The 24,395-nt window shown below is 44.3% G+C and overlaps 1 protein-coding gene and 1 pseudogene across 1 annotated transcript in view; one reads left to right on the top strand and one right to left on the bottom strand.

Moving 5' to 3' along the window:
• The window catches only part of LOC145391411 (UPF0047 protein YjbQ), a 429,434-nt gene that overhangs the window by 375,714 nt on the left and 29,325 nt on the right, over positions 1-24,395 (bottom strand). The window lies entirely within an intron of this gene.
• Positions 7,371-7,495, top strand: LOC145391523 (5S ribosomal RNA; annotated as a pseudogene).

The raw sequence follows: 24,395 nt of genomic DNA, 5'->3' as shown, positions 1-24,395 counted from the left end.
TTGGAAGTGAAAGGGCGAGGCTCCTGAGGTGCTGGAGGGGTATTTTGTCCCAGGAGTCACGAATGGCGGCTTCCAGCTTAGGCAGAGAGCTCACATCCTTCCCTTGGAGACACTTCTTTACGAGGTACCAGAGGTTTTCAATTGGGTTAAGGTCTGGGCTATTTCCTGGCCAGTCCTTCATAAATGATACCTCGCAGTCACGAAGCCAATTGGTGACTGATTTGACCTTGTGAGCAGGTGCACCATCCTGCTGAAACACTCGTGCACCAGTTAGCTCGAATGAGTCTGGTAAATGATCACAGAGAAGCTCCAGGTAAACATCCTGATTCACTCTAACATTCTTTGGAAGCACAACAATCTTCCCCAAACCTTGACCAGAAAAACAAGCCCATACCATGAGTGAATCAGGATGTTTAACTGTGCTTTTAACATACCGTGGGTCACTACCTTTGCGTCGGTACACATGTGCTCCTCTGTTACAGGTGACACTAAACGTTGCCTCATCAGACCAAAACACTGACAACCATTGCTCCTCACCCCAGCTGAGATGTTTATTAGCAAAGGGAAGCCTACAAAGTCACTCGTTTCTCATGAGAAGAGGCTTCTTCATAGGCCTGTGACTTGTGTAACCAAGTTCATGCACCCTACGAGACACAGTTCTCACAGACACCTCACAAAACACTTCCGGGTTGCTCTCCTTTATTTTCCTTGCACTCACACGAGGATTAAGCTCCACTGCATGTTTTAAAACATTAACAGACCTTGGGGAAGTTTTCCTAGGCCTACCAGACCGCGGTTTCTTTGTGGGAACTTCATCACTGTTTTCCACTCGAAACCGCGCACACCAACGACGCACTGTCGATCGTGCCACACCAACCAATTCACTAATTTCCTTTGTCTGGTGGCCTGCCTCCTTTAGAGCAATGATCTGGGATATGATTTCACTCGAAAGTTCACGGGTAGGTGCCATAACAAAGTTGTTAAAGCCAAAACAATGCGGGACACTCGGTAAAAAATGGCGCAATTTGAGAGGGAGACGCGGCGGAGTTCCTCTCTCTCAGGCAGCCCGTGGCGACTGAGGCGGGAACCAACCAGCGCGTCGGAAGGCCTCAGGCTACCGCGACGTCATGCTAGCACCGCAAACTTGTGGCTCAATTTTTATCCCCAGAAATGGGTGATTCTTTTTTGGCCATAAGTATTGCGCGCCTGGCGGTAGGTGCTCGATAATTTTGACAAGTACTGTATACGTATATTGTAAAATTTTTCTGAAAAAAAAATTGATTTTGATGGGGAGTAACATCACAAATTCGTGCGAGCGTATTATATAATTTCGTGACATTGTACTCTGATGAGAAAACCACGAACTCTAGTGGAATTCCCACTGGGCATCACTCAGTTCAACCATCCTCGTATTCATTTCGATCGGGATAGTTTTCAGAACATTTGTCACTGTTTCACAAGTGACCATTCTTATCCACGACATTAGTGCTTTCACTTAGTGATTTATTGTGAGCCTATATCGTTCACCTTCTTTCCGTTGACCGCTGAACTTAGGCCACGCCTACTTCCTGCGAATACGGCCAGCTCGTACCTCCCTTCCGAGTTTGAAGTTAGTCAGCTCGGGATCGTCGTGAGGATAGGATCGTTTCGTGCCAAGCGTAGGGCAGCATCTTTGTTGTACTGAGAATTCCTGAATCTCCAACTAGACGGTGATTGGCAAAGCGGGCTTGGAGCGAATAGCAGCGTTGGTGTTCATCACAGGTGCCCAGACTTTTGTTTCGGCTCCCCTCCACTGACCAGTATTTTTGTTCATTTTTCTAGGCTTAAGTTTAATTAGCTTTTGAATGAGCGAGTGAGTGTATTCTCTTGTTATCTGAATTCATGAGTCCCCTAGCGACCACGAAATTCCCCTTTTGAATTTATTTTGAGATTCATATAAAGTAAATTCATATTACTGTAATCAATAAATTTACAGTTCTTTTTTTTTGAGCTTAATGTACAGTAATTAGACTCAAGTTTTATTTCTCCACATTAAGCTTATTTTAGTTGCCGTTCCGAGTTTGCACAAACTCTTTACAATATTCATAACTGGCACTTAGGCCAGTTCTTCTGTATCAAGCTTAAATCTGTTGTGCCAGCCAGGAGTTAAGCACCGGCAAGAACCTGTTTATTGTTATTAGTATTAGTTATTGATTGTCAGGGGTGGAGTCACTTTCTCGAGAGGCTAACAGCACTACAAACAGCACTCATGAGTAATTAGTCTCTGCTGTGTACTGTTGAGAAAGTTTATAAATTCTCGTCTTTAGAGAATTGGCGAAATAAGCAGGCATAAAGTAAAACTTACTGCTTATTTTCACAGGTCATAACCTTGTCTCTGTTTTCAAGTAACATCCAGTATTTTTAATTCATAAATTCACATCCCTCCGTGACAGTTGTTTGTTTTCATGTCTTGTACCCTTCTTTTACATAAAAATAAAGAAACCAAAGACAGATAAATAGTACTGAATAGAGGTTCGGAAAGGTGAGTGTGTATTTTAGTGAAAAAAAACTCATATCAAGCAACCTTTCTGTAGTCTTGGTCAATCCATACTTTTTTTCTCAGAACTTCCCTTCCAGAATTAGGGTGTGTCTTTCACACTGCGGTGTCTAACTTGCCACGAAATACGGTATATACAGATAGATAGACAGATTATACATGCACACACACACACACACACACACACACATATATATATATATATATATATATATATATACAGTATAGGCCCTGAAACCTTTGCCCAGAGTCGGACACATAAAAAAAAAAAAAAAAAAAAAAATATATATATATATACATAAATATATATATATATATATATATATAAATATATATATATATGACATAGGTAGACAGATATGGAAAGAGGAAATTATACAGAAATAAAGCTTTTAGATCAGATAATGAAGGTAATGGAGAGAGTTCTAGAGGGTATGATTAGAGAAAGAGTGAATATTGATGAGATGCAGTTAGGTTTATGTCAGGCAGGCGGATCACTGATGCCATATCATCGTTCAACAGCTTCAGGAAAAATACAGTACAGTAATCACTCTAATATACGGACGCCCAATATCCGAACATCCCCACTACCCAGACATAATTGTCCCGGAATCCAATATTCCCAAAATGGTCCGAAACCCCCCCCCCAAAAAAAAAAAAAAAAAAAAAATTCCCGCCCGTAATTTGAACTTGCCACGCGCGGCGCGGGAGAGCATTGTTGTGGCGCGTCATTCCTCCGATGTCCGATAGAGCGCCGCTGCATCCTCCCCACTTTCCGCCTCTCTCTCGCAGCGAGTGCACACTCGTCGTTATGGCTGCCCACGTGATCGCTTTTGTGGTGGTGCCTTACCTGCTGCCGGGACTCCTGCTGCTCTTGGGCCTCCTCTTAGTGTGTGTGATGATGGCCCCGCCACCTGAGAAAAGGAAGAGAGTAGTGTTGACTCTGGAGAAGAAACGGGAGATATTGGAGAAAGTAGATGCGGGGTGGTCTTCTTCCCGCATTCTCCGCGAGTTTAACCTGGCCCGGTCGACTTTGTTCGATATTAAGAGATCCCGAGACAAACTCATGCAGTACACGGCTGACTTCTCGTAAAGAAGCAAACGCAACGTGGAGAGGAAGGTTATGTTTACCCCCAAGTTTGCAGAAATCGACCGATCCACGTTGATTTCGTATCGACAACAACATGCTGCTGGTGTGATGGTACGTGAAACGGAGCTGAAGGCTGCTGCTGAGAAGTTCGCCAGGCTTCACGACGCCCTAGACTTGAAGGCATCCGAGGGTTGGCTCTTTGCGTTCAAGTTACGGCATGGCCTTACCAACCGTAAAGCATATGGTGAAGCATCGGACGCTAACGAGGATGGAGTTGACGAGTTTCGGCACAAGGTGAAGGGCTTGATCGACAGGGAGGGCCTCACTCTCGGTCAAGTCTACAACGCAGACGAAACTGGCCTACTCTATCGCTCGCTGCCAACGAACACTCTAGCTGAGGAACGGATATCTGCTTTGTGTTGTGCCAATGCTAAAGGCATGCACTGGCTTAAGCCCGTTGTTGTTGGCCGTGCAAAGCAGCCTCGGTGCCTTCGTGGGGTGATGGATGTCCTTCCTGTCGTCTGGTACCATTCTTTGAAGGCATGGTTCACAGCTGTGATCTTCAAAGACTGGTTCCACCGCCACTTCGTCAAGGAGGTCATCCATTACCAGACGAAGACACTGGGAATCCCGCGCGACCAGGTAAAGGCCCTCCTTCTCCTCGACAATGCACCTGCCCACCCGTGCGACAAGGACTTGGTTGCTGAAAATGGCCATATTAGGTGCATGTTTCTGCCACCTAATACGACTGCTCTCATCCAACCAATGGACCAAGGAGTGATCGTGGCAACAAAGCACCTATACCGTCGGAAGTTCCTGGACGAGGTGATGGTTGTTCTTGAGGACGAGGACGAGTGCAGGGAGGGACGGGACACACGAGGCAAGCGGACTTTGGAAAACCTTCACCGCTACAACATCAAGTCTGCGCTGTACAACTGGGCCAGTGCATGGAAGGAAGTCCCTGTGAAGACTCTGGAAAATGGTTGGACTCGTCTGCTTCTCGGAATGGATGTGGAGTATGATTTTCTAGGATTTGACGTGGATGACTTCCATGCACGGCCACGTACGCACGGCGACGATGTTGATGTGGACGATGTTCGTGAGTGGTTGGATGACGACGAGGGCGATCCTGGGTATCAGATGTTGTCTGATATCGAGATTGCGTCTTCAGTTGCAGGTGTCAGTACCAAACCTGAAGATTCCGACGAAGAAGGCGACAATGATGCGGACTCCTCTCAGCAGGACACTACTCCAGCCATCCCCAAGCCAAGCCCACTCCGGGAACATCAAGAGTTCGTCCTAGACTACCTGGAACACTCGGACTGCGACAGGGAGATGGGGCCCTTGGGACTCGTGGAGGAAGTGCGTACTTTCAGGCAGCGCATCATCAATCGTCAGAATCGTCGGTCATTGCGTCAATCAACCACTGACAGTCTTTTCAGGCCCGTGACCCCCGCTGTGCCCAGCCCTGGCTCCACTCCGTTGCCTCCCCAAGACAAGCCCTCATGCTCCGAGCCACAGCCCAGCACATCACCCACGGTGGAGTCACCGCTCAACGTGAGTTTGTGGCTGTCTTCAGAGTCGTCTGCAGTGGGTACGCCATCACCACGACCCAGCGATGCACCCCTAGGTCACCTGCCAGTGATACTCTCGGACTCTAACAGTGAATAAACAGCAAGAACTTCTCCACTAGACCACATGGGAATTTAGAGTGTTGTGCAGTGAAAAGAACAGTGTGTTGTGTTACGGATTTACAGTTGTGAGAAAAAAAGACTCAATTGAAAAAAAAATTTAACGTAAATAGACTTGTTTGTTTTGGCTTTGGAAAATTATAAGAATGGGAAAACTTAAAGTGCAACACTTAGTAAGTTACAATGGAGCATTAGTTAGACAAGAGTGCACACTGTGAAGAGAACGGACTTCTGTGTGCGATTGACTAAGTTCAGTGCAAGACTTCAGGAACAGTGTACTGCAAGTGCTTCAGGAAATCCTTCTTACTGTCAGAGTCCGAGAGGAGGCGGTTATTCATCGAGGTGGCCATGGACTTGCTGTAAGTAGGCAGAATGTTTCATACTGTACTTTTTTCCATACTATACTTACCTCATTTCACTCTTTGATGTCCTTTACTGGTGTGAATAGGGTGTTAGGAGCTATGCATGTGCAGTAGGAAGGTGTTTTTCTGAGTTAGGCTAGGTTAGGGTCCATAAGTACCAGTCCAGGAGCCAGTCACCAGAATGTTTATTATTGTATGAACCTACTTCTAAACCCTCATTTTATGTTTCTTTTGCATTTATTTCAGTCATTTATGTGCCTTATTGGTGTGATTTGGGTCTTAAATAGGTGCTATGCATGTCCAGAGGGAGTTGTATAGGTGTTTCTCTGAGTTAGGGTCCATAAGTACAAGTCCATAACCTGGGGCCCAATATCCGGACAGAACCAATATCCGGACCTACCTATGGCTCTATTACGTCGGATATTGGAGTGATTACTGTATATTGGGAAGAAAAAGGATTTGTATTTTGTTTTTGTTGATTTGGAAAAGGCCTTTGACAGAGTCCCTAGAGAGGTGGTGAAGTGGGCAATGAGAAAGCCTGGCTTGGGGGAGTGGCTGGTTAGGGTGGTTATGGCCAGTGGTGGGCAGCGCAAACGAAGAAGGACCTTGTGCAATCCACATTTCACTACCTTGCGCAAGCGCAGGTGCGCAATCTGACAAATATTTAGCTTGTGCGATGTCGCAAAGCGCAAGCGCAAACCAGTTGCATATATTTGTGGGACTTACTGTAAAATATTGAGATATTTAAATAAAATAGCATACTTACTTTTATTTATTATTATCATCTTCTATTATTTGTAATTTGTGCAAGTGCACAATCTAATAATGAGCTTGCACAATGTCACAAAGCGCCAGCACAAATCATTTGCATATATTTGTGGGAATTACTGTAAAATATATATTGGGATATTTAAATAATTAGCATACTTTTGTTAATTATTATTCTATCTATCTATTGCCAGTGCCAGACGCCTTAATCCCATAAGGGGTGGCCACTGGCCACAAACAAGCAACAAATCGCCTCCATGTCATCCTGTCCCCTGCCATTTCACTGCCCTGCTCCCAGCTCACACCCTCCTCTCTCATATACTTCTCCACTCCATCCTTCCATCTTATCCTTGGCCTCCCCCTCCCTCTCCCGCCCCCACTTCACTCACATACACTCTCCTCGTCAGTCTCACTTTCCATCCTCTCCACATGGCCAAACCACCTCAATGTGTTTCTCCTAACGCTTCCTCACATCCATATCCACACTACAATGATCCGTCACTTCCTCATTTCATTTGTCTGTCTCCATGTAACTCCACGTGCTCCTCTCAAATAACTCATTTGTTTCCACAGCTCTCACTATTGACGTCTGTCCCTCCAACAAGCTTCACTTCCATACATTAGAGATGGTATCTCACATTACTGTCATGTAGTAACTTTTTCACTTCCGTGCTCACTTCCCTGTTTCTTATCACTGCTTTCAGGGAACCAGCAACCTTTCTTCCTTGTTGTACCCTTTTAAGCACTTCATCCTCTAAACTTCCATTCTTTCTCATCAGGCATCAACTCATCACACTACCCAAGCACTTAAACACACATTTTCCATTCCCTCCTCATCCAACCTCACTGTACAATCAATGGCTTCACTTCTCTCCAAGAGCATAACTTTACTCTTCCCTAAATTCACCTTTAGATTTTTTATTATTATATACCATACCACGTTGAGTACACCGTTTCGGGTTCCCGTCCGATCAGCGAAGTTAAGCAACGTTGGGTCTGGTTAGTACTTGGATGGGTGACCGCCTGGGAACACCAGATGCTGTTGGCGTTCTCCCTACAAGTGAAGTGGGGTTGGTGGAGGATTAGTGCCCCTCCCTGTAAAACAATTAACTCTAAGCCCTTGACCACCCCGTTTGGGATACATGGCGTCTGGCAATGAATGAAAAAAAACCTCATCCTGTACAGTTTCCGTATGTCTTTTCCAGGGGTTGGTGGAGGATTAGTGCCCCTCCCTGTAAAACAATTAACTCTAAGCCCTTGGCCACCCCGTTTGGGATACATGGCGTCTGGCAATGAATGAATGAATGAATATTCTATTATTTTTAATTTTTATTATTTTATTATTATTTTCATTTTCCTGTAACTCCGACCTCGACTGCGCACATTTAGTGTAATAAAATGATTCACTCTGCACACTTAAGTAACTAAGGCAGTAGGACTGGAGCAAGGCGTCGTTACTTGTTAACTCATGGAAGTTCAGACAGAGTGAACGAGGCGCGGAGCGGGACAGGAAAACAAAGGCTGTGATGTTCCCAGTTTTACTTTTATCTGCATTTTCGCAGGACAATTTATTTAGTAATTCAATATAGATATACAATAGCATATGTAATTCCATACAAAAAATAAAAAATCATGAAAACATATTATTTAAATCAAATATCCACAGCCTAATAAATATTAGGCTGTGGATATTTGATTTAAATAATATGTTTTCATGAATATTGTAAGGAATTGCATATGCTACTCTTAAGAAATAATGTATATTTATTATTATTAACTACTACTAATAATTTAAAAAATATTAAAATACATTATCTCTGCTGAAGCATTTTAAGAAATGCTACTACCCTCCTTCCCTCCCGCCTCCCCCAGCAAACCCACCCTCGCGACCCACCCGAGTCTCCCCTATCCCTTATCCAGCCATGCGGGAAGCTCCCAAGACCACGTGTCCCTTGGAAGACCATGTGTCCTTTGGATTGCACAGTGCGCAATCCCCAGGGCAGGTGCGAAAGGCAGGTGCACAAGCACAAATTTAGATGTACAAGCGCAACCAAATTTGCGCTTGCGCACCTGCAGTTTCATGTGCGCAAGCGCAATATTGCGCATGGTCTCATGCGGTGCGCAATGCGCAAATGATATTCACTGGAGCACAAGGGTGCACAATTGAGCTTTGCGCAAGTGTTTGCGCACCTGCCCAGCACTGGTTATGGTCATGTATGTGGGTGCTCGCACCCAGGTAATAGGGAATGGAGATTTGAGTAAGAGTTTTCCATGAATGTTGGTGTGCATCAGGGATCAGTTTTGAGTCCCATGTTGTTCATCATGGTACTTGAAGCACTCTCACATAACTTCGGAAACAGATTCCCGTGCAGATGTTGTATGCTGATGATTTGGTGTTGATTGCAGAGAATGAAAAGGAGGTGGAGGAAAGATTTAGGAAGTGGAGAGATGGTATGGGGCACAAGGGCTTAAGGGTAAATGCAGATAAAATAAAAGTGATGATATCTAGGGTTGGTGGCGGTACTGTCAAAGACGAAGGAGAGTTACCACGTGCAGTTTGCAACAAGGGTGTGGGAAGTACAGGCACACCCCGGTTTAACGATCTAATTGGTTAGATAAAACCCCATCGTTAGGCGGGGTTTTGTATATCGGGGTAATTTTAACATGTATTTCAATGTGGACTGTTTCCCAAACCAAGTCCAAAACCCACCCAGATGAGCCCGAAAACAGGTTTAAAGGCAATCTAAATGGCCTAAGAGCTGTCAAGGAAGCTTACCTAAGCCTAACACCTGTAAATAACTCACTAAAACCAACAAATCAAATCTGAATATCATCAAACATAAGTCTGGAAAAAATCAAGCTTAGTAAACTGTACCCCAACATGATAAAGTTCACCCCACCTACGGCTAAAACACATTAATCGAAGTCTAAAAACAGTTTATAAATCAACCTAAACACACAGTTTTAGTCTAAGATATCATCAAAATTGGTAAGAAAAATAAAAACCCATTGTTAAACCGGGGTTTGGCCATTGTTAGGTGGGGCACGTTGCAATTTCTACCCCCATCATTATCCCAGGGTATTCTACGCGTATCATATATCGAAGTATTACTGTAATTCCATCTTAAGCAGTGTTTGTCATAAATGGGTACAAATGAGATGTAGTAGTATCAGAGGCAGACTGCAAGATAATGCTGATTTTATGTGTGCAGCATGTCGGGAGGACCAGGTGGAGATTGTAAGATGTCAAAGGATTGAACTTGCTGGTAAGTGTGTGGAAGAGTTTTGTTATTTAGGAGACATGTTTTGTGCTGGAGGTGGGGCAGGAGCTAGCTCTGTGGCTAGGGTGAGAAGTGGTTGGAAGAAGTTCAGGGAGCTCTTGCCTCTTCTGACACTGAGAGGACTCTCTCTACGTGCTAAGGGGTCTTTGTATGCAGCATGTGTTAGGAGTGTGATGTTGTATGGTAGCAAGACCTGGGCAGTAAAGGAAGAGGAAGTTCACAGGCTCAAACGTACAGAAATGACAATGATTAGGTGGATGTGCAGAGTGTCCCAGTGTGCAAGGCCTGGGGGAGGGGCTGGGTTTATGTTGGAAGAGTCGAGAGGTAGAATGGGACTGGAGTGCATTGGTGTTGTGATGAGGAGAGGTAGCTTGAGATGGTCTGGGCATGTGGAGAGGACAGGGGATGATAACTGGGTGCAGAAGATGAGTGTGTTAATATTGGGGGTGGAATTGCAGAGGGTAGACTGAGAAAGATGTGGGACAAGGTCATTAAGTGTGACCTCAGGGTTAAGGGACTGAACAAGGAGGCTGCAATAAATCGTGCAGCATGGAGAGCCGCCATTAGGTGACCAAGGTCAAAGCATGCAAGCATGTTGGAGCCTTCAAAAACAGAAACTAAAAAATATATATATACAGTAATCCCTGTACTATCCGGACGCCCACTTTCTGGACATAATCGTCCCGGGATCCAACATTCCCAAAATGGTCCGAAAACCACAAAAAATTTGAAAAAATTCGACTTTTTCCCACCCGTAATTTGAACTTGGCGCGCGCAGCACGGGACAGCTTTGTTGTGGTGCGTCATTCCTCCGACGTCTGCTAGAGCGCCCCTGCATCCTCCCCACTTCCTGCCCGTCTCTTGTCGTGAGTGTACGCTCGTCGTCATGGCTGCCCTCGTGCTCGCTTTTGTGGTGGTGCCTTACCTGCTGCATGCTCTCCTGCTGCTCTCGTGCCTCTCCTTCGTGTGTGTGTGATGATGGCCCCGCCGCCTGAGAAGAGGAAGAGAGTGGTTTTGACTCTGGAGAAGAAGAGGGAGATATTGGAGAAAGTAGATGCGGGATGGTCTTCGTCACGCATCCTTCGTGAGTTCAACCTGACCCGATCTATTTGGTTGATATCAAGAGATCCCGAGACAAACTCATGCAGTACACGGCTGATTTCTCATCAAACAGCAAACACAATGTGGAGAGAAAGATGATGTTTACTCCCAAGTTTGCTGAAGTCGACTGCTCCATATTGATTTGGTATCGACAGCAACGTGCTGCTGGTGTGATGGTACGTGGTAAGGAGCTGAAGGCTGCTGCCAAGAAGTTCACAAGGCTTCACGGCGCCCTAGACTTCAAGGCATCCGAACGTTGGCTCTTCGCGTTCAAGTTATGACATGGCCTTACCAATCGTAAGTCTCATGGCGAAGCTTTGGATGCTAACAAGGATGGAGTAGAGGAGTTTCGGCACAACGTGAAGGGCTTGATTGACAGGGAGGGCCTCACTCTCGGTCAAGTCTACAACGCTGACGAAACTGGTTTATTCTATCGCTCTTTGCCTATGAACACTCTAGCCAAGGAGACGGAGAAGCGTGTACCTGGACGCAAGCTCTCCAAGCAAAGGATATCTGCTTTGTGTTGTGCTAATGCTAACGGCACGCACCGGCTTAAGCCCGTTATTGTTGGCCGTGCAAAGCAGCCTCAGTGTCGTCGTGGGGTGATGGATGTCCTTCGTGTCGTCTGGTACCATTCCTTGAAGGCATGGTTCACAGCCCACATCTTCAAAGACTGGTTCCACCGCCATTTTGTCAAGGAGGTCATACATTACCAGACGGAGAAACTGGGAATCCCACGCGACCAGGTAAAGGCCCTCCTTCTCCTTGACAATGCACCTGCCCACCTGTGCGACAAGGACTTGGTGGCTGAGAATGGCCGTATTAGGTGCATGTTTCTGCCACCTAATAAGACTGCTCTCATCCAACCAATGGACCAAGGAGTGATCATGGCAATGAAGCGGCTATACCGACGGAAGTTCCTGGATGAGGTGATGGTTGTTCTTGAGAACGAGGACGAGCGCAGGGAGGGACGGGACACGCGAGGCCAGCGGACTTTGGAAAACCTTCGCCGCTACAACATCAAGTCTGCCATTTACAACTGGGCCAGTGCATGGAAGGAAGTCCCTGTCAAGACTCTAGAAAATGGTTGGTCTCGTCTGCTTCTCGGAACAGATGTGGAGCACAATTTCCTAGGTTTCGACGTGGATGACTTCCATGCACGTCTACGTGCGCATGGGGACGATGTTGACGTGGACGAAGTGCGTGAGTGGTTGGATTACGATGAGGGCGATCCTGGGTATCAGACCCTGTCTGATATCGAGATCGCATCTTCAGTTGCAGGTGTCAGTACCCAGCTTGAAGATTCCGACGAGGACGGCGACGATGATGTGGACTCCACTCAGCATGACACTACTCCAGCCATCCCCAAGCTGAGTGCACTCCAGGAACACCTAGAGTTCGTTATGGACTACCTGGAACACCTGGACTGCGACAGGGAGATGGGGCCCTTGGGACTTGTGGAGGAAGTGCGTGCTTTCAGGCAGCGCATCATTAATCGTCAGAATCGTCGTTCATTGCGTCAATCAACCACTGACAGCTTTTCAGGCCCATGACCCCCGCTGTGCCCAGCCCTGGCTCCACTCCGTTGCCTCCCCAAGACAGGCCCTCATGCTCCAAGCCACAGCCCAGCACATCAGCCACGGTGGAGTCACCGCTTGACGTGAGTTTGCGCCTATCTTCCGAGTCGTCTGCAGTGGGTATGCCATCACCACGACCCAGCGACGCACCCCTAGGTCATCTCCCTGTGCTACTCTCAGACTCTGACAGTGATTAAACGGCAAGAACTTCTCCACTAGACCACATGGGAATTTAGTGTTGTGCAATGAAAGAAAAACAGTGCATAAAGTATTGTTTAGAAATTCGAAATCTGAGTGAAAAGACAAATAATTTTTGGACTGTAAATTTAACGTAAATTAACTTGAGTGTGTTTTGTTTAGAAAATGGTTTTATGAGTGGAAAGACTTAAAGTGCAGAGTGGAACACTTATTAAGTTACAATGGAGCATAAGGATGACAAGAGTGCACAGTGTAAAGAGAATGGACTTCTGAATGCGAATGACTAAGTTAAGTGCAAGACTTCATGAACAGTGAACTGCAACTGCTTCAGAAAATCCTTCTTACTGTCAGAGTCTGAGAGGAGGCAGTTATTCGAGACAGCCAGGGACTTGCTGTAAGTACGCAGAACGTTTCATACTGTACTGTACTGTATTTTCCATACTGTACTTACCTCTAACACCTCATTTCACTCTTTTATGTCCCTTATTGGTATGAATATGTAGTGTCTCAGGTGCTATGCATGTGCAGTAGGGAGGTGTTTTTCTGAGTTAGGCTAGGTTAGGGTCCATAACTACCAGTCCAGGAGCCTAGGACTTGTAAGTACCCAGAATGTTTAATACTGTATAAACCTACCTCAAAAACCTCATTTTATGGTTCTTTTGCACTTATTTCAGTCTTTTATCGCCCTTATTGGTGTGATTTGGGTCTTAAATAGGTGCTATGCATGTCCAGAGGGAGTTGTATAGGTGTTTTTCTGAGTTAGGGTCCGTAAGTACAAGTCCAGGAGGCTGGTGCCCACTATCCAGACAGGACCACTTTCCGGACATGCCTTTGGCTCTATTACTTCAGATAGTGGAGGGATTACTGTGTATATCTATATATATATATATATATTAACACTTCTCACCTTCCTCACCCAATTATCATCCCCCATCCTCTCCACATGTCCAAACCACCTCAATCTACCTCTCCTCATCACAACACCAATACACTCCAGTCCCATCCTACCTCTCAACTCTTCCACTGGGTTTACAATGGAAGAGTTGAGAGGTAGGATGGGACTGGAGTGTATTGGTGTTGTGATGAGGAGAGGTAGATTGAGGTGGTTTGGACATGTGGAATGGATGGGGGATGATAATTGGGTGAGGAAGGTGAGAAGTGTTAATATTGGGGGTGGGGTTATGAGGGGTAGACCGAGAAAGACATGGGACGAGGTCATTAAGTGTGACCTTAGGGTTAAGGGACTGAACAGGGAGGCTGCAATGGATCATGAAGCGTGGAGAGCCGCCATTAGGTGACCAAGGCCGACACATGCAAGCATGTTGGAGCCTTTAAAAACGAAACAAAACGATATAGTAGACCCTTCTTATCCGCAGAATTTGCATCCGCGGATCAAACTTATTTCAATACTGTACTATACATCGTAACATAATTTGAAATTGGAACACAACTCGCACTTCACTTGTAGCTACAGTTAATACACCCGCACCCACGGGCATTCCCGCCATTCCGCCAGTCTTATTTAAACACCAGTCAGTTTGCTACTTATGTCGTCGTTGCCATTCTCGTGTTTACAATCTTACTGTACTTCATTGTGTAAATGAAAAATGGTTCCCCCAAAACAAGTAAAGGATAAAAGCAATCTTTCTAAGCCAAAGAGAGAGTGTAAGGTGTTATATGGCGTCCTGTCAGAAGCGTAAGACTAGACTCACAGCTTACCAACAGTGTCGCCACACGTCTCATCACTTCACCACGTTGGCACTGTAGGAACTGGACTACAATCATCGTTGTCATCATACAGCAATCATCGTCATCTATACAGCAATCATCATCGTCATACAGCAATCGTCATCATAGTACGAAGGTATGAGGAGAACACACAGTCTTTTGGTGAGTGTTAATGTGTATTTGTAATAATATTTCAAGTATGCTGTTATTTTTTCATGGATGTGCTTAGCTTATGTGGAAATAATATGCCATTTTGTGATGATGAGTATTGCTGCCAACTTCTTCCTTAGTCTTTATCATTATTTTTCTGTGCCTGCCCTCCTCTCTTCCTATTTCTTCCATCTTTCCTGTCACTTCTTATTGCTTTTCTTTCCTTTACAGGTGGCTTTACATTGAATGACAAGCCAAATGGTTTCCTGTAAGTCAAGAAACCATTTACAATGCTGGGTGGTAAACATATAACCAAATCATAAGTGCTCTCTATTGTTAACAAGTGGATTGGTGGAGGGTTAGTGCCCCTCCCTGTAAAACAAATAACTCAAAGTCAAATGGCTACCCCTTTCGGAATTATGTCATCCGGCAATAGACAGATAGATAGACCTGAGTATCCGCGAAATATGCCTTCCGTGGGGGTCTCTAGAACCTAACCCCTGCAGATAACTAGGCTCAACTGTATATATATACATACATATATATATATATATCTATATATATATAGGTAACTCGCACGGAACACGATCTCACGGAACGCGCTCGCAATTATACACGGTAAGGGCTGGGATACATATAAGACAACGTAAGATTAAAAAACCATTATGAAAACTACAAATTAACGCAGGAGAGGCCTTTGAAAGATCAAATCCTCGAACGTCACCGCAGCGCGCGGTTTGTTTTGATTACGTGACGATCTAGGCGGGAAATTATTCAGTGAGTGAGACATTCCCGAGTACAGTAGCACAGTATTTGTAAGTTAAATATTTACAGTACTATACTGTTCTGGTAAGTTTATGTGCAACTTAAAGTACTATTAAATAACGTTAAAGCAAGAAATTAAGTCTTATAACCAGTTTACCTGATAGGCGTCAGAATATTGCCTTTTTTATTTGTTCGTTTTTTCCACAGTACTGTATAGTATTTGTAAGTTAAATATTTACTGTTCTCGTATGTACTGTACTTGTAAGCACTTAAATAAAGTTAAATCATTAAATAAAGCCTTGCAACCAGTTAACCCGAATTATATGATTGCCCCTGATCGGCGTCGGAATATTGCCTTTTTTGTTTGTTCGTTAACCTCTTACTGTACTGCTTTTCTACAGTACAAACTGTATTGTAAGTTAAATATTTACTGTCCCTGGTATGTACTTGTAAGCAATTAAAGCATTAAATAAAGCCTTGTAACCAGTTAACATGATTTATATGATTACCCATGATCGGCGTCGGAATATTGCCTTTTTTGTTTGTTCGTTAAAGACTTATAATAAGAGAAAAATACATTTTTGTCTTGGTATCTTTACCTATTTGCTCAGGTTTGCTGTAATGGTTTGGATCATTTGATGCAATGCAACTTGTAGAAAACTGTGAAAACTTTCGGGAAGTGAACGAAAATCTGGGACATGAGACTGACCTTGACTTCACCCTCTCATGTATCATCTGTCAGTTCACCACCTGCTATCGTGATGAGTGGATGTACGATTTTTTCGCTCGTGGCCATGCCTAACCACACATAGTTACACCCATTATCTCGACCCAGACAGAAAATACAATCTTTTTCCTCCCTTGCAAAACTCAAACAACCACCCTGTTTACGAGACAGCAATATATATTGCGAAAATAACAAGGTAAAATGATAAAGATGAACATAAAATGATAAAGATGAACATGTTATGACGGAAGAAGTACGTTTTCCCCGTCTGTAAACGTATTTATTTCTGTTTTTTTTTTATTTATTTATTTTTTTTTTATTTTTTTTTTTATGTGTCCGACTCTGGGCATAGGCATCACAGCCTGCTCTCAAGGCCCAGTAGTCCTCCTACATACCATACACCTCCACATGTCACCACTTCGGCGCTAACACCCACCGTCCATATTGAATACATGCTAGGGCTGTCTCATACAGGACTGGTGTATTGGTATTAGCGGGGGTATTTGTATCTGTCTTCGTAATAATTAGACTTATTGTTGGTTCTGAAACTGCATTACGATTCTATTTTTAGCCATTCTCGTGGTGTGGGAGCTGGAAGTTGTGACACAACTTCCTTATTGCTAATCGGACTGACCCTCCACTTTATTCTCCCGTGGCAGAGTCTAGCCTTGGAGGACGTGCAGTTTTCTCATTTAGGACAGAAAATTCAACTCTTTCGCTCCCTTTTCCAAGCATGGGCACAACGATAATGTAAAAAATAACTCGAAACTACCATAAACATATATCAAAAAGGTGAAAATGTATTCATAACATTTTTTTTTTCCAGCCATTCCTAACAGTACTGAAATCATTCGATATCACAGTACTGCATTTCTAAGTTAAATATGTACTGTTCTGGCATGTACTTGTATGTTAAAGCACTGGTACCAGTTAACCTGATTTATAAGATTACCTATGATCGGCGTCGGAATGTTTCCTTGTGTTTACGTACAGTATTTGTGTGTTGAAGTTTTGCTCTGGAGTACTGTATTTGTGAGTTATAACATTAAATAAACCTTCTAACCACTTAAAGTGCTTTCTAGTGATTACCAGTGACAGATAACAGCAAAACAACACATTTGGGGGGTCTAGGGAGCAAAATACGGAGTAGTTTAAATATACACGATTTCGCACCTAACACGGCACCGTAGGAACCTAACCCACGTGTTCCGTGCGAGTTACCTGTATATATATATATACAGTACCCTCGCATCCAGCATGGTAATATTGTCATGCATGGGTCACGTGTTGGACCAAAAACGTGTTGGACTAACAATAGAGCTTATGGGGAAAAATGAATTACGTCAGCAACCCTAGGAAAAGTCACCCTAAATACCGACCATATACCTATACATATATTGGTACTACTGTAATTATAATAAATGGTACTGTGCTATGAATGATAACTAACCTTTTAGGATAGTGTTGGTGGGCTTGCTGGGAATGGAAGGTGGAATCCAAGGCTGTAGGTAGTCCTACTGGGTTCCCGGAGGATGGCTGCTGCCGTCACTAGCGGGTAATGGCTGTTGCTCCTCCTCAACCTCCCTCATAAATCCTTCAAAATCACACTCAGAATCACTGTCTTTGCCCACAGCCATGGAAGGTCCTGCTTCTGCCTGTCCTAGCACTCTGTAATCCTCAGCAAAGTGCATGCTTCTCACACTGTTGCCAGAGCCCCGTCTCGTCACTGTGGAAAGTGATCGCTGTCGCTGACTCGGTAGAGAATAAGGAGAAGCAACTTTGTTTATAAACTGGTACGCACGCCGATGAGAAGGGTTTCAAAATGATTGATATTTATTCTAAAATATTAATATGTATTCAGTGTCAGGCTAAATGTTCAATGCAGTAGTACGAAACATTCTCTGTCGAGTCGCCTGGGTTTTGGTCAAAGTGATTTGCCCGTCGTATCCTCGGCAGGAATCCATCCAGATGAATTCCAAATGCCCGTGGTATCGTTGGCAATTTTACCACGTTACCATTCCAATTTACCATCGTATCCTCGGCAAACCTGGTATGAAGTGCCAGGTGATAGCCTTCGGCTGCCAGGATCTTGTCTTGGTTTTTTATTATGGTCCTCACGTTGGCTTCATTCATGTCGTAGGCCTTGGCAATGTCAACTTTCCTCTCCCCTTTCTTCTTCCTCTCGATGATTTCTAGCTTGGTGGCCTGAGGGAGGTGCCGACGCTTCTTGGGGTTCTCAGAAGGCTTTCTAGGCATCGTGAGCAGGGTAAAATGCAGTAACAAGGGCAGAAAATGCAGCAAGAAAAAAGCACCTTCCAATGCGAATTATGCGACTGAGTGGCGCTGTGGCGGGAGAAATTTAAACAAAACATTACGTGACAGCAGAAGCGTTTTTCATTGGGCGGCATCACGATCACGTCACGATAGCAGGCGGGGAAGGCTACCTGATCAGAAGTTTTCATTGGCTATCATCATCATGGGAATGTCCAGTATGACCGTGTTGGACCGCGGGTGATCGTGCTAGGGGTGAACTCTGCGGATTTCGCCCACTTCTCGGAGCTCTGTGCGTGTTATGCTAACACACTTGTGTTGCAGTAATTAAATCGTATTAAATAATACTAATTATTTGCTCTCCGTGCTGGACGTGAATCGTGCTGGACTAAAGCGTGTTGGACGCAAGGGTACTGTATATATATATATATCATCTCTCATCTCATCTCAACAGTCGTTCGTGTGTCCACTGCAGGACCGGCCTATCCCGACCGAAGTGGGGGACGATACAGCCAATGTATCTCTACCAAGTGGCTTAGGCTGTCTAGTAGAGATTGTATGTAGGATGAGAAGTGCTTGTAAGTGTAATTGTAGTGTTGGAGTGGCTTTGGATGTGTGTGTAGTCTGTGAACCATGTGTAATCAGCCCATGCAAGCCGACTAGGTGCAAGCATACTTTATAGTATGTGACACTGGTTCAACCACAGCACCCCTTTGTGTCCGCCAAAGCAGCACGTAGCCTGAAGAGCTCCCAAAGTTTATTGCCCTGGCGGGGCGCGAACCCTCGTTCTTCAGTGTACGAAAACGCACACTTTACCACTGTATCACAGAGGCTCATTTATATATATATATATATATATATATATATATATATATATACATATATCTATCTATCTATCTACCTATCTATATATATATATCTATCTATCTATCTATCTATCTACATATATATATATATATATATATATATATATACATACAGCATATATATATATATATATATATATATATATATATATATATATCTATATATATATATATATATATATATATATATATATATATATGTGGAATAACTGAAACAAAATGGAGAGGAGAAAGTGTGAGAGAATGGGAGTATGGATGGGGTATATGTGCAGGAGCAGATGAGAATGAGAGGGCAAAGGAAGGAGTGTGTATAGTTGTGAGTAAAAGATGGAAGAAGTGCATAAGACAGTATGGATCAGTTGGGTCAAGGATTGTGTGGGTAAAGTTGAAACTTGGAATACAAATGTGGGCGATTGTGTGTGTGTATGCGCCAACGCAAGATCGTGCTAGAAGAGTGAGAGAAGAGTTCTGGACAAATGTGGAAGTGTGCATGGAAAAGTTTGGAAGGAATGAGAGAGTGTTTTTGATTGGTGATATGAATGGTAAAGTTGGTAATGTGAAGGTGGATGGAATAGTTGGTGAGTGGGGTGTGCCTGCTGAGATAGATGAGAATGGGAGTGCGTTAGTGGACATTTGTGCTGGGAGGGGGTTGGTGATAGCCAATACCCTCTTCAGGCATAAAATGATCCACAGGTATACATGGCGAGTGATGAGAAGGGTGGGTGGTGAACTGAATGAAAGGAAGGCAATGATTGATTATGTGTGTGTGAATGAAAGGATGCGAAGATGTGTAAAGGATGCAAGAGTGTATAGAGGTTGGGGGAGTGGACTTTCTGACCACTACTTGGTGGTGGCCAGAATTAGGATGCAAGTAAGATGGAGGAATAGAAGAAGGGAAAGACGAGAGGAAGGAGTAGTTGCAAGGAGAGTGGAAAGGTTACAAGAGGATGAGAAAAAGGCAGAGTATAAGAGAGAAGTGGAGGAACGATTGGGCAAATATGAATTGGAGCAGATGGGAGACGTGGAAGGTGTGTGTAAGATATTTACAGAAGAAATATGTGCAGCATGTGATGTGGTGTGTGGAAGGAAGAGAAGACAGAGGGGGGTGCAAGGAACAGCGTGGTGGACTGAAGAGGTGAAACAGGCTGTGGCACAAAAGAAGAAAGCATACAATGAATGGATGAGAAATAGGGGCGTGGAAGAAGTTGAGAGGCGGAAGAGAGAGTTAGATGTGGAAAGGAAGAGAGAGGTGAAAAGATAAGTAAGAGAGAGTAAGAAGAGAGTGGATGAGGAATTTGGAAGGAATTTGAGTGTAAAGTGGAGGGACTGTAAGAAAATGTTCTGGAGAGAAGTGAAAAGAGTAAGACAGGGTGGAAGTGAAGTTAGCAGGGGAGTGAAAGATAAAAATGGTAGATTACTAGTGGAGAAGGGAGAAAAAGTGAGCAGATGGAGAGAACACTTTAAGGAATTGTTGAACGTAGAGGATGGAAGTAATGCGAGTACAAGTGGCTGGGGAATGGCTGGGAGAAGGAGGGAGGTGAGAAGACAGGAAGAAATCAGTAGGATAGAAGTTGTGGAAGCAATGAAGAAAGTTAAATCGGGGAAAGCCCCAGGAATTGATGGAGTGTGTGGTGAAATGCTGAAGCATGGGGGAGAGATAGTAGTAGAATGGATGTGGAAGATGTGCAGATTGGCCTGGGAGGAAGGTAGAGTCCCAGAGGATTGGAAGTCAGGTATAATTATTCCCTTGTACAAAAGAAAGGGTGAAAAAGAAGTGTGTGGTAATCATAGGGGCATTTGTCTTCTTAGTATAATAGGAAAAGTGTATGGTAGGATACTTATAGACAGGGTTAGAGAAAGAACAGAGAAATTAGTTGGAGAAGAACAGGGAGGCTTTAGGAAGGGAAGAGGTTGTGTAGATCAGATATTCATTCTTAGATCTTTAGTGGAAAAGTTTCAAGAGAAGGGAAAGAAGTTGTATGCTGCTTTCATGGATTTGGAGAAAGCATATGACAGGGTGGATAGACAAGGATTGTGGAAAGTGTTAAGAATATATGGAGTAGATGGGAAGTTGTTGAATGCTGTGAAGAGTATGAACGATGGTGCGAAGGCTGCAGTGCGTGTGGATGGTGAACTAAGTGAATTTTTCTCCTTGAAAGTTGGGTTGAAACAGGGATGTGTCATGTCCCCATGGTTGTTCAATCTGTACATGGATGGGGTAATAAATGAGGTACAAGGTAGGGTAGTGGATGTTGGAGTGGCCCTGGTGAGAGAGGATAGTGTTTGGAAACTCCCTGTACTGTTGTTTGCAGATGATACTGTGTTGTTGAGTGAAGACAAAGGGGAGCTGCAAGGCTTCGTGGATGAGTCTGAGAGAGTGTGTAAGAAACGGAACCTAAAGGTGAATGTAGGGAAGAGTAAAGAGATGGTCTTTGAGAGAGGTGAAGTCAGTGAATGTACAGCGAGGTTGGATGGTGAGGAATTGGAAAATGTGAGTACGTTTAAGTATTTGGGTAGTGTGATGAGTAAGGATGGAGGTTTGGAGGGTGAAGTGCTTGAAAGGGTACAGCAGGGAAGAAAGGTTGCTGGTTCCTTGAAAGCAGTGATAAGAAACAGGGAAGTGAGCATGGAAGTGAAAAAGTTACTACATGACAGTATTGTGATACCAACTCTAACGTACGGAAGTGAAGCTTGGACATTGTTGGAAGGACACAAGTCAAGAGTGAGAGCAGTGGAAATGAGTTATTTAAGAGGAGCCTGTGGAGTCACGTGGAGAGACAGGCTGACGAATGAGGATATAAAGGAGTGTTGTGGTGTGGATGTGGATGTGATAGGAAGCGTTATGAGGAACACACTGAGGTGGTTTGACCATGTGGAGAGGATGGAGGGTGAAAGACTGACGAAGAGAGTGTATGTGAGTGAGGTGGAGGGGGGAAGAGGGAGGGGGAGGCCGAGGATGAGATGGAGGGATGGGGTGGAGAGGTATATGAGAGAGGGGGGTGTGAGTTAGGAGCAGGGCAGTGAAATGGCGTGGGACAGGGCGACTTGGAGGCGATTTGTTTGTGGCCACCCCAAACGGGATTGAGGCGTCTGGCAATAGATAGATAGATATATATATATATATATATATATATATATATATATATAAATATATATATGGAGCCTCTGTGGTACAGTGGTAGAGTGTGCGTTTTCGTACACTGAAGAACGAGGGTTCGCGCCCCACCGGGGTAATAAACTTTGGGAGTGTTCACCCGGCCATGAACTGCATTGGTGGACACAAGGGGTGCTGTGGTTGAACCAGTGTCAATTACTATAAATTATGCTTGCACCCAGTCAGCTTGCGTGGGCCAATTACACATGGTTCAGAGACTACACAGACATCCAAAGCCACTCCACACTAGAATTACACTCACAAGCACTTCTCACCCTACATACAATCTCTACCAGACAGCCTAAGCCACTTGGTAGAGATACATTGGCTGTATTGTCCCGATTTTGGTCAGAATAGGCTGGTCCTGCAGTGGATACTCAAACGGCTGATGATGATATATGTATATAAAATGTAAATATGTAAATATAAAATATTTGGAACGTGGAATGTAAGGGGAGCGAATGATGAGATGAAAGAGAGAGAGATTGTCCAGGTGCTTGAGGATGCGAAAGTGGATGTATGTGGAATAACTGAAACAAAATGGAGAGGAGAAAGTGTGAGAGAATGGGAGTATGGATGGGGCATATGTGCAGGAGTAGGTGAGAATGAGAGGGCAAAGGAAGGAGTATGTATAGTTGTGGGTAAAAGATGGAAGAAGAGCATTAGACAGTATGGATCAGTTGGGTCAAGGATTGTGTGGGTAAAGTTGAAACTTGGAATACAAATGTGGGCGATTGTGTGTGTGTATGCGCCAACGCAGGATCGTGCCAGAAGAGTGAGAGAAGATTTCTGGACAAATGTGGAAGTGTGCATGGAAAAGTTTGGAAGGAATGAGAGAGTGTTTTTGATTGGTGATATGAATGGTAAAGTTGGGAATGTGAAGGTGGATGGAATAGTTGGTGAATGGGGTGTGCCTGCTGAGATAGATGAGAATGGGAGTGCGTTAGTGGACATTTGTGCTGGGAGGGGGTTGGTGATAGCCAATACCCTCTTCAGGCATAAAATGATCCACAGGTATACATGGCGAGTGATGAGAAGGGTGGGTGGTGAACTGAATGAAAGGAAGGCAATGATTGATTATGTGTGTGTGGATGAAAGGATGCGAAGATGTGTAAAGGATGCAAGAGTGTATAGAGGTTGGGGGAGTGGACTTTCTGACCACTACTTGGTGGTGGCCAGAATTAGAATGCAAGTAAGATGGTGGAATAGAAGAAGGGAAAGACGAGAGGAAGAAGTAGTTGCAAGGAGAGTGGAAAGGTTACAAGAGGATGAGAAAAAGGCAGCGTATAAGAGAGAAGTGGAGGAATGATTGGGCAAATGTGAATTGGAGCAGATGGGAGACGTGGAAGGTGTGTGTAGGATATTTACAGAAGAAATATGTGCAGCATGTGATGTGGTGTGTGGAAGGAAGAGAAGACGGAGGGGGGTGCAAGGAACAGCGTGGTGGACTGAAGAGGTGAAACAGGCTGTGGCACAAAAGAAGAAAGCATACAATGAATGGATGAGAAATAAGGGCGTGGAAGAAGTTGAGAGGCGGAAGAGAGAGTTATATGTAGAAAGAAAGAGAGAGGTGAAAAGATTAGTAAGAGAGAGTAAGAAGAGAGTGGATGAGGAATTTGGAAGGAATTTGAGTGTAAAGTGGAGGGACTGTAAGAAAATGTTCTGGAAAGAGGTGAAAAGAGTAAGACAGGGTGGAAGTGAAGTTAGCAGGGAAGTGAAAGATAAAAATGGTAGATTACTAGTGGAGAAGGGAGAAAAAGTGAGCAGATGGAGAGACCACTTTAAGGAATTGTTGAACGTAGAGGATGGAAGTAATGCGAGTATAAGTGGCTGGGGAATGGCTGGGAGAAGGAGGGAGGTGAGAAGACAGGAAGAAATCAGTAGGATAGAAGTTGTGGAAGCAATGAAGAAAGTTAAATCGGGGAAAGCCCCAGGAATTGATGGAGTGTGTGGTGAAATGCTGAAGCATGGGGGAGAGATAGTAGTAGAATGGATGTGGAAGATGTGCAGATTGGCCTGGGAGGAAGGTAGAGTCCCGGAGGATTGGAAGTCAGGTATAATTATTCCCTTGTACAAAGGAAAAGGGGAAAAAGAAGTGTGTGGTAATCATAGAGGCATTTGTCTTCTTAG

Source organism: Coenobita brevimanus, chromosome 18 (assembly GCF_032717465.1).
Source record: "Coenobita brevimanus isolate Jiangsu-jjx chromosome 18, ASM3271746v2, whole genome shotgun sequence".
Taxonomy (NCBI): Eukaryota; Metazoa; Arthropoda; class Malacostraca; order Decapoda; family Coenobitidae; genus Coenobita; species Coenobita brevimanus.
This window is presented reverse-complemented; position numbering and strand designations above follow the sequence as displayed.